General features: G+C 48.9%; 1 non-coding gene across 1 annotated transcript; it reads left to right on the top strand.

Moving 5' to 3' along the window:
- Window positions 1-668: 668 nt before the first annotated feature.
- On the top strand, window positions 669-775 carry LOC138283162 (U6 spliceosomal RNA). The gene has a single exon (XR_011201100.1). It is a non-coding gene; the product is annotated as a U6 spliceosomal RNA (small nuclear RNA).
- The last annotated feature ends 8,029 nt before the right edge of the window (window positions 776-8,804 follow it).

Genomic DNA, 8,804 nt, shown 5'->3' on the forward strand with positions numbered 1-8,804 from the left:
CATTTAAAGGGCGAGGTCCGGCACTTTGTGGGCGCTCAGGGTCCCCTAAAGAGGGGGCGCCTGCGCTTCTATGTTTCCATTTGCAGCGCTGCACGCCCTCGCACGTGGCCCCGCGTGTCCCGGGGGCGCTTGTGGCCGCTGAACCCGCAGCACTTCGCGCGCTCGGGGGTTAAAGCAGCTTTTCCCGCTGGTGCCCATCAGAGGAGGGACGAGGCCCCGGGTGCTGGCGCCAGAGGCAGACCTGCTTAACAATGTCCCCGTGTCCTCCGTCCGTCACGCCCGTTGTATTTCCCGAATACCTGAAGCTCAGCTGCATTGGCTCTGCTCTGGCGGGGATTTCACCTCCGAGTTCCCGGTGCCCCGGGGGCCTCCTCGGGCTTCTGTCTCCGGGCTCCAGACGCACGTGCTTTGCCCTCGGTGCAGAACAAGCAGCCGGGGTGGCGACGTGACTTTGAAATTTGCATACCCACAGTGCCCTGCGCTTCAATTGATGCAGTGCAGGTTTCTTTGCACCTCCAAACATTGTTTTGGAGAAGGAGGCTCAACTAATATTGAAGGGAAGCCACCACAATTGCAAGACCCCCAGTGTGTAAATTGCAATTGCCGCTCTAAGAAAGTAATGTTTAGAAATTCGACCTTTATATACCACTGCAGCTGCCTTGTTTACCGTGCTCGCTTCGGCAGCACATATACTAAAATTGGAACGATACAGAGAAGATTAGCATGGCCCCTGCGCAAGGATGACACGCAAATTCGTGAAGCGTTCCATATTTTGCCCAACGTTTTCAGGTATTTGCCAAGAATTAATTACAGCTGAGCTGAGCTACATAAAGGGCGTCCAGTATAAATCCTCGGTTGTCCGTATTTTATCCGTGAAGAGGAGGTACAACTGTCTATCTTAAATATTTGTGTATGTTATTGTGAAACTTGCATTGGATGAAGTAATGTGAGAATAAAATGAGTAAGAATTTCATGACTTATGTTTTTTTTTTTATTCAGTCACCAACGTGAACTGTATTTTTATATTCCATCGGAGTGTTTTACGCACTAGATCTGAAGCGGGTGCTGTTTTGAGGGGACAGTCTGTTCTCTAAGGGGGGAGGTTGAAGATGAGCTACTCATCTGCAGATTGTGCTGCCCTGGGACTGGATCTTTCCCAGATACAGTGTCTGCACCCCTGGGGTTCACAGCAGCCCCACATGGTTTAACACCAACCACCAGGGTTGTAATGAGGGCCATAGTTATGTGTTTTACATGTCCTGGTAGTAAAAAATTCACCAATTCTTTTTCCACTACTGTGAGGCCTGCTCCTCTCAGACTAGCGTTAGAACAGCCCCTATATACTTTTAAGTGGTAGATTCTGATCTGAAAGGAGTAGCCATGTCATGTTTTGTATTGCCAGAATGCTAATAGAAAATCTTGCTTACTGGTGAAGTTGGATTTAATAGTACTGTTTTAGAAATGCCACTTTTAGAAAGTGGGCATTTCTCTGCACTTACTGCCATCTGTGCCTCACAGCCTGTCTCCAATCCACGTCTGGTCTGTGCTGGTTGACAGGTCCCCTTGTGCATTCTACCCAGACAACCATAACCATAGGACACTCAGTCACATCTGCATACTGAATGGGTCTCCCTGGGCAGAAAGGGTGGAGGGGCACTCTCTCTCAGATATCAAAGGCCCGTGACCTGCCCTCACACAAAGGACTGATAACCCCCCTACAGGGATCCTGGCAGACAGGACTGGGCTGAACTTGTGCACTTCAAAACCACTCTTTGAAGTTCCTTCCACTTCAAAGGCATTTTTGGGTATATAAACTAGGTCTCTGACCCTTACAAATCAGCCACATCTGGATCTACAACTGAACTCTATCAGAGGAGCTGCCTGGCTGCCCAAAGGACTCATCTGGACTGCTTTGCTGAGAAGGACTGCTGCCCTGCTGTTGCCCTGCTGGCCACTGACTGTGTTGGAAGGACTCTGCCTTCCCCAAAAGTACTGTCCAAGGGCTTGGAATGAGTTTAACACCTGTTCTGAAGTCTCAGGGACAGCAAAGACTTCATTTACTAGCTTTTAGCTAGTTTTCCCACTTCAGCGATGCCAGGAACGACATCAGCGATGCCAGCATCAATGCAGTAGCCAGCTCTGTGGACATCGTGGCACGCAATGACCATGGCCACCAACACAAGTCTGATGTTGCTGCGACACCGCCGACGTCACGCAGTATCATCGTGACACTGTGAAGTTGACATATCACGTCTTGATAGACTGGATTCATCGACCCCACAGGGTCACAAGGAACCAAAGCATCGCCACCACAGAACCGACATCTCATCTCCCCGGACGCCGTAAGGGACTGACACCGCACCTGCCCTAGGGACACCTCACCTCCACGACTCCATGCAATGTCTTTGTTTCTTCGTTTTCAAAGGTACCTTACCTGGGGGTCCGTGCGACTCCGAGACCGGCACCTGTAGCGTCGGACAATTGAGAACGACTCCGTCAACGACGCCGTGATAGCCCCAGTGGAACTATTGTGTTTCTAAGAGCTTTAGTGGGATTTAATTTTCAAACCTTCATAACTTTGCTTGTGAACATTGAATTTTAATCGTTACAACCTTATTTTATTTAGAGAAATATTATCTATTTTTCTAAACCTGTGTGGTGTATTTTTGTGGTGTTTTCACTGTGTTACTACATGATTTATTGCACAAATACTTTACACATTGCCTTTTAAGTTAAGCCTGACAGCTCAGTGCCAAGCTAACAGAGGGTGGGCACAGGATAATTTGGATTGTGTTGTGACTTACCCTGACTAGGATTGAGGTCCCTACTTGGGCAAGGGTGTATTCCTCTACCAACGAGAGACCCCAATTTCTAACACTGGTGATCAGCGGCGAGGATAAGACTTGTGTTTGTGCAGTGCCATACAATTGCTACGTGTACACTACCTACCCACAGTTAAAGGTCAATTTGATTTGTTTTCTTCTTCTGCAAACTTTCCCTGCTTGACATTTTTTAATCAGACCTATACATCATGTCTCTGGCTGGGTCCACAAGTGGGGCTGGGGAGTTTGACCTGGCTAAGCTGGAGGAGTACGCAGTGTAGGAAACTGGCATGGTTACACCCACTTTTTGCCTGTTGTCAGTGTGTGACTGTTGACTGGGATCTTGCTAACCAGGACCCTAGTGACTGTACTCTCTCCCTTTAAATATGGTTGTTTGGACCACACACACCACATATTTGGCATACTGGTGCCCCCTTGTAAGTCCTTAGTATATGGTACCCAGGGCATTGGGGCCCCAGGGGTTCCCCATGGGCTGCAGCATGTATTATGCCACCCATGGGGAACCCATACAAAGTGTATCTGCAGGCCTGCCATTACAGCCTGATTGAAAGGGTGCATGCATCCTTTTTCACTACAGGTCACTATACCAGGTCACTGTAAGTCACCCCTATGGTAGGCCCTCCTAGCCCAGAGGGCATGGTGCAAGTACCTGTGTGTGAGGGCACCCCTGCATGAGCAGAGGTGCCCCCACAAACTCCAGCTCCATTTTCATGGACTTCGTGAGTGTGGGGATGCTATTTTATGCGTGTACTGGACATAGATCACTACCTATGTCCAGCTACATAATGGTAACTCCGAACCTAGGCATGTTTGGTATCAAACATGTCCGAATCATACCCCAATACTGTTGCCAGTATTTGAAGTATGATTCCATGCACTCTGGGGGCTCCTTAGAGGACCCCCACTATTGCTCCTACCAGCCTTCCCGGCGGCCCAAGCCGCTGACACCCCTCAGACAGGTTTCCGCCCTCCTGCTGCTTGATGAGCTCAAGCCCAGGAAGACAGAACAAAGGATTTCCTTTAGGAGAGGTGGGCAACACCCTCTCCCTTTGAAAATAGGTGTTGCATGGCTTGGAAGGGGTAGCCTCCCCAACCCACGGGTATGTTTTGAAGGGCACATTTGCTGCCCTCCTTGCATAAACCAGTCTGCACCGGTTCAGGGACCTCCAGTCCCTTCTCTGACATGAGACTGGACAATGGAAAGGGGAGTGACTACTCCCCTGTCCATCACCACCCCAGAGCTCCTCCAGAGGGTCCCTTGATTCTGCCATCTTGAATCCAAGGTGGGCAGAGGCCTCTGGGAGCATCTGAGTGGCCAGGTCAGGCAGATGACGTCAGAGCCCCCTCCTGATAGGTGGTCAATTGGCTAGGTGACCAATCCCCCTTTCAGGGCTATTTAGGGTCTCTCTCATGAGTGGGTCCTCAGATTCGGCTTGTAAGATTACAGCAGGACTCCTCTGCAACCTCTACTTCTACTTATAGCCACTGGAACTGTGACTGGATCCTCCAGGAACTGACAATCTGCATCCACAATGATGACTCTGCATGAAACATTGTTTCCACTGCTCCTTCTAGCTTCTGCAACATTTCCCTGGCTGTGCATCCTCTGAGGACAGCAAGCCTTCAGCCTGCACGAAAAGGAAGAAGGACTCTCCCTTGGAGTGAAGGAGTCACTCCTCTGCATCCGCAGGCACCAACTGCAACGACGACCAGCTGCGTGGATCTCCTCTCATCCTGAACTGCGTGGATCCTGCATCACGGGTGGTGGTCAAGTGTGGTCCTCTCGGTCCTCTCTACCAGCTGTCCAACTTTCGTGAAGGTAAGCCCTTGCCTTCCCATGCAGGACAGTACCCCCATGCACCATGTCTCCTGCAGCTACCAAGGCTTGTTGGCATCTCCTCTAAGGGATCTTCAGGCTCCATGTAGCCCTAGCCCCTAACACTCTTCCCTGAGATGCACAGCCCTCTGCCTTCATCTCCTGCGGCATCGGACCCTTCTTCAGTTGTGCTGTGTGGGCTACTCTGTGACTCCTGGTTCCTCATCCAGTGGGTCTCCTGAGGAGGCTGACTTTTCTTCTGTGGACTCCCTGCCTTACTAAAGGTCCCCCCAGGACTCCGCCCATGGGTTGAGTCCTCCTGGACCTTGCTGGTCCCTGGGAGCTCCACTTTTGCTTCATCGCGACTTCTGCTTTTGCCAAGGCTTGTTGGTGGCTTTTCCACGCCAGAGACTGCAATCCTCCATCCGGCGTGGGACGTCGACTGCATCCTCCAGGAATTCTTCACCGGCTCCAGGGCTGTATTGCTGACCGTCTTCGTCCTACCGTCGACCAACTCCTGCCGTCACAGATGGGTGGGTAGTGGCTCCTGCAACCACCGGACACTCCTGCGACTTCTGGACTTGGTCCCCTTCTTCCACAGGTCTTCCTCTTCAGGAATCTACTGCTGGTCTCTTGCAGTCTTGTCTGGGTGTTACATTATCTTCTTTTTAGTCCTTTTGGGTGGTTAGGGGAAAATCCAATAGCTTACTCCTTTCTTCCTGGTCACTGGGGAACACTGTGGTACTTACCTTTTTGGGTTTCCAAGTTCCCCCAGCTCTTCTCTACATATTCCACGTACCTAGGTGGGGCCTGCTGTAGGAGGCTGGCCTGGTTTGTAGTGGGTACCCTAGCTACTTACACCTTATACCAGGTCCAGTTATCCCTTATTAGTGAAATGTAGTCAGTGTTCTAGCAGCTTAGGCTGAACTAGGAGACATGCAAAGCTCCTGCAATACCACTAAAGGGAGTGCAGAATTATTAGGCAAATGAGTATTTTGACCACATCATCCTCTTTATGCATGTTGTCTTACTCCAAGCTGTATAGGCTCGAAAGCCTACTACCAATTAAGCATATTAGGTGATGTGCATCTCTGTAATGAGAAGGGGTGTGGTCTAATGACATCAACACCCTATATCAGGTGTGCATAATTATTAGGCAACTTTCTTTCCTTTGGCAAAATGGGTCAAAAGAAGGACTTGACAGGCTCAGAAAAGTCAAAAATAGTGAGCTATCTTGCAGAGGGATGCAGCACTCTTAAAATTGCAAAGCTTCTGAAGCGTGATCATCGAACAATCAAGCGTTTCATTCAAAATAGTCAACAGGGTCGCAAGAAGCGTGTGGAAAAACCAAGGCGCAAAATAACTGCCCATGAACTGAGAAAAGTCAAGCGTGCAGCTGCCACAATGCCACTTGCCACCAGTTTGGCCATATTTCAGAGCTGCAACATCACTGGAGTGCCCAAAAGCACAAGGTATGCAATACTCAGAGACATGGCCAAGGTAAGAAAGGCTGAAAGACGACCACCACTGAACAAGACACACAAGCTGAAACGTCAAGACTGGGCCAAGAAATATCTCAAGACTGATTTTTCTAAGGTTTTATGGACTGATGAAATGAGAGTGAGTCTTGATGGGCCAGATGGATGGGCCCGTGGCTGGATTGGTAAAGGGCAGAGAGCTCCAGTCCGACTCAGACGCCAGCAAGGTGGAGGTGGAGTACTGGTTTGGGCTGGTATCATCAAAGATGAGCTTGTGGGGCCTTTTCGGGTTGAGGATGGAGTCAAGCTCAACTCCCAGTCCTACTGCCAGTTCCTGGAAGACACCTTCTTCAAGCAGTGGTACAGGAAGAAGTCTGCATCCTTCAAGAAAAACATGATTTTCATGCAGGACAATGCTCCATCACACGCGTCCAAGTACTCCACAGCGTGGCTGGCAAGAAAGGGTATAAAAGAAGGAAATCTAATGACATGGCCTCCTTGTTCACCTGATCTGAACCCCATTGAGAACCTGTGGTCCATCATCAAATGTGAGATTTACAAGGAGGGAAAACAGTACACCTCTCTGAACAGTGTCTGGGAGGCTGTGGTTGCTGTTGCACGCAATGTTGATGGTGAACAGATCAAAACACTGACAGAATCCATGGATGGCAGGCTTTTGAGTGTCCTTGCAAAGAAAGGTGGCTATATTGGTCACTGATTTGTTTTTGTTTTGTTTTTGCATTTCAGAAATGTATATTTGTGAATGTTGAGATGTTATATTGGTTTCACTGGTAATAATTAATAATTGAAATGGGTATATATTTTTTTTTGTTAAGTTGCCTAATAATTATGCACAGTAATAGTCACCTGCACACACAGATATCCCCCTAACATAGCTAAAACTAAAAACAAACTAAAAACTACTTCCAAAAATATTCAGCTTTGATATTAATGAGTTTTTTGGGTTCATTGAGAACATGGTTGTTGTTCAATAATAAAATTAATCCTCAAAAATACAACTTGCCTAATAATTCTGCACTCCCTGTATAGTTACACAGTACTTATACACAATATAAGACAATACTCAGTGTTACCAAAAATAAAGGTACTTTATTTTAGTGACACAAGGCCAAAAATATCTTAGAGGCAATACTCCTTCTGGAGGTAAGTATTATACACAATATATACACTAGAGACCAAAATCAGGTAAGTAAATAGTCATAGAATATTGCAAACAGTAGAAAATACAATAGAACTGAATGGGAAGCAATAGGCCTAGGGGCAGCACAAACCATATACTAAGAAAATGGAATGTGAATCACAAATTACCCCCTAGGCAAGTGTAGTGTGTAGAGGGGTGCTGGGAGTGTAAGAAAACCATAAAGGTGGGTAAAATACCCCACCCCAGAGCCCAGGAAAGTAGGAGTAAAGTACTGCAAGTTTCCTCAGGACACACTACAAGTTGTGATAAGAGTTATTGCAAGAACCAAGCAAGACTGCAAGCAACAAATGGTGGATTCCTGGACCTGAAGACCTGTGAAGAGAGGAGACCAAGTCCAGAAGCCGCAGAAGATTCCAGGAAGGACAGGAGCCCCTGCCAACCTAGAAGATGGTGCAAAAGAGGATTCGCCGGTTGGAAGAAGTCTGCAGAAGAGCACCAAAAAAGATGGCTGCAAGAGATGTCCCACGTCGAGATGTTGGATGCAGGCAAGTTGCAGCACTGGATTCGTCCAACAAGCCTTGGTTCAAGCAATGTCGCGGTTTGCATCAAAATGTCGCTGCCTGGACCCAAGAGGGACCTGGGGGCCTCAACGCAGACTGAGGAGGCAGAGGGGGATCCCAGCACTAGAGGGAACCCAGATGACCAGGCAGCACCCACGGAAGTCCCAGGACACGGGGTCAAAGAAGGTGCAATTGCGGTTGCTGCAGCACTACAAAAGAAGGTCCCACGCCGCCGGAGAACAACTCAGCGAGTTGTGCGTTGCAGGATGGAGTGCTGGGGACCTGGGCCACGCTGCGCACAAAGGATTCTTGCAAATTGTGCACAGAGGCCTCAGGAGCTAGAGATGACGCGGTGCACATGAGTACTGTCGCAAACTGGGAAGGCAAGCTCTTACCTTTGCCAAATTTGCACAGCTGGACCTTAGGACAGTCTGGTTCAAAGGGGTCCACCACCTGTGTTCCAGGGAGCACGCTCGTCGCCAGGAGAGGAGTCCCAGAGAACCGGTCGTCCTCTTGGAAGGTGCCTGCTGGAGCAGGGAAGTGACTCTGTCACTCCACGGGAGATTCCTTTAGTTCTAGTGCAGGGTGAAGGCAGGGAGTCCTCAGAGCGTGCACACCTTGGAAACTGTTGCAGTTGCTGGCCGGAGCTGAAGTTGCAGGGTCACAGTAGCCTTTCTGGATACTTTGTTGCCGTTACAGTGGTTCCTGGAGCAGTCTGCGGTTGATTGGACGGTCAAAAGCTGAAGCAGAAGTTGCAGAGGATTCCTGGAGGAAACTTGCAAGCTGAATCTGAAGAGGAACCCACAGGAGAGACCCTAAATAACCCAAGAGGGTGATTGGCTACCTAACCAGGTATGCACCTGTAGTGTAGCCATTTTTAGTGCCATTTTAGTGTAGCGTTATGCAAGTTAGGTTTTCATATTAGGCCTCTGTGCACTTTACCCT

Source organism: Pleurodeles waltl, chromosome 2_2 (assembly GCF_031143425.1).
Source record: "Pleurodeles waltl isolate 20211129_DDA chromosome 2_2, aPleWal1.hap1.20221129, whole genome shotgun sequence".
Lineage (NCBI taxonomy): Eukaryota > Metazoa > Chordata > Amphibia > Caudata > Salamandridae > Pleurodeles > Pleurodeles waltl.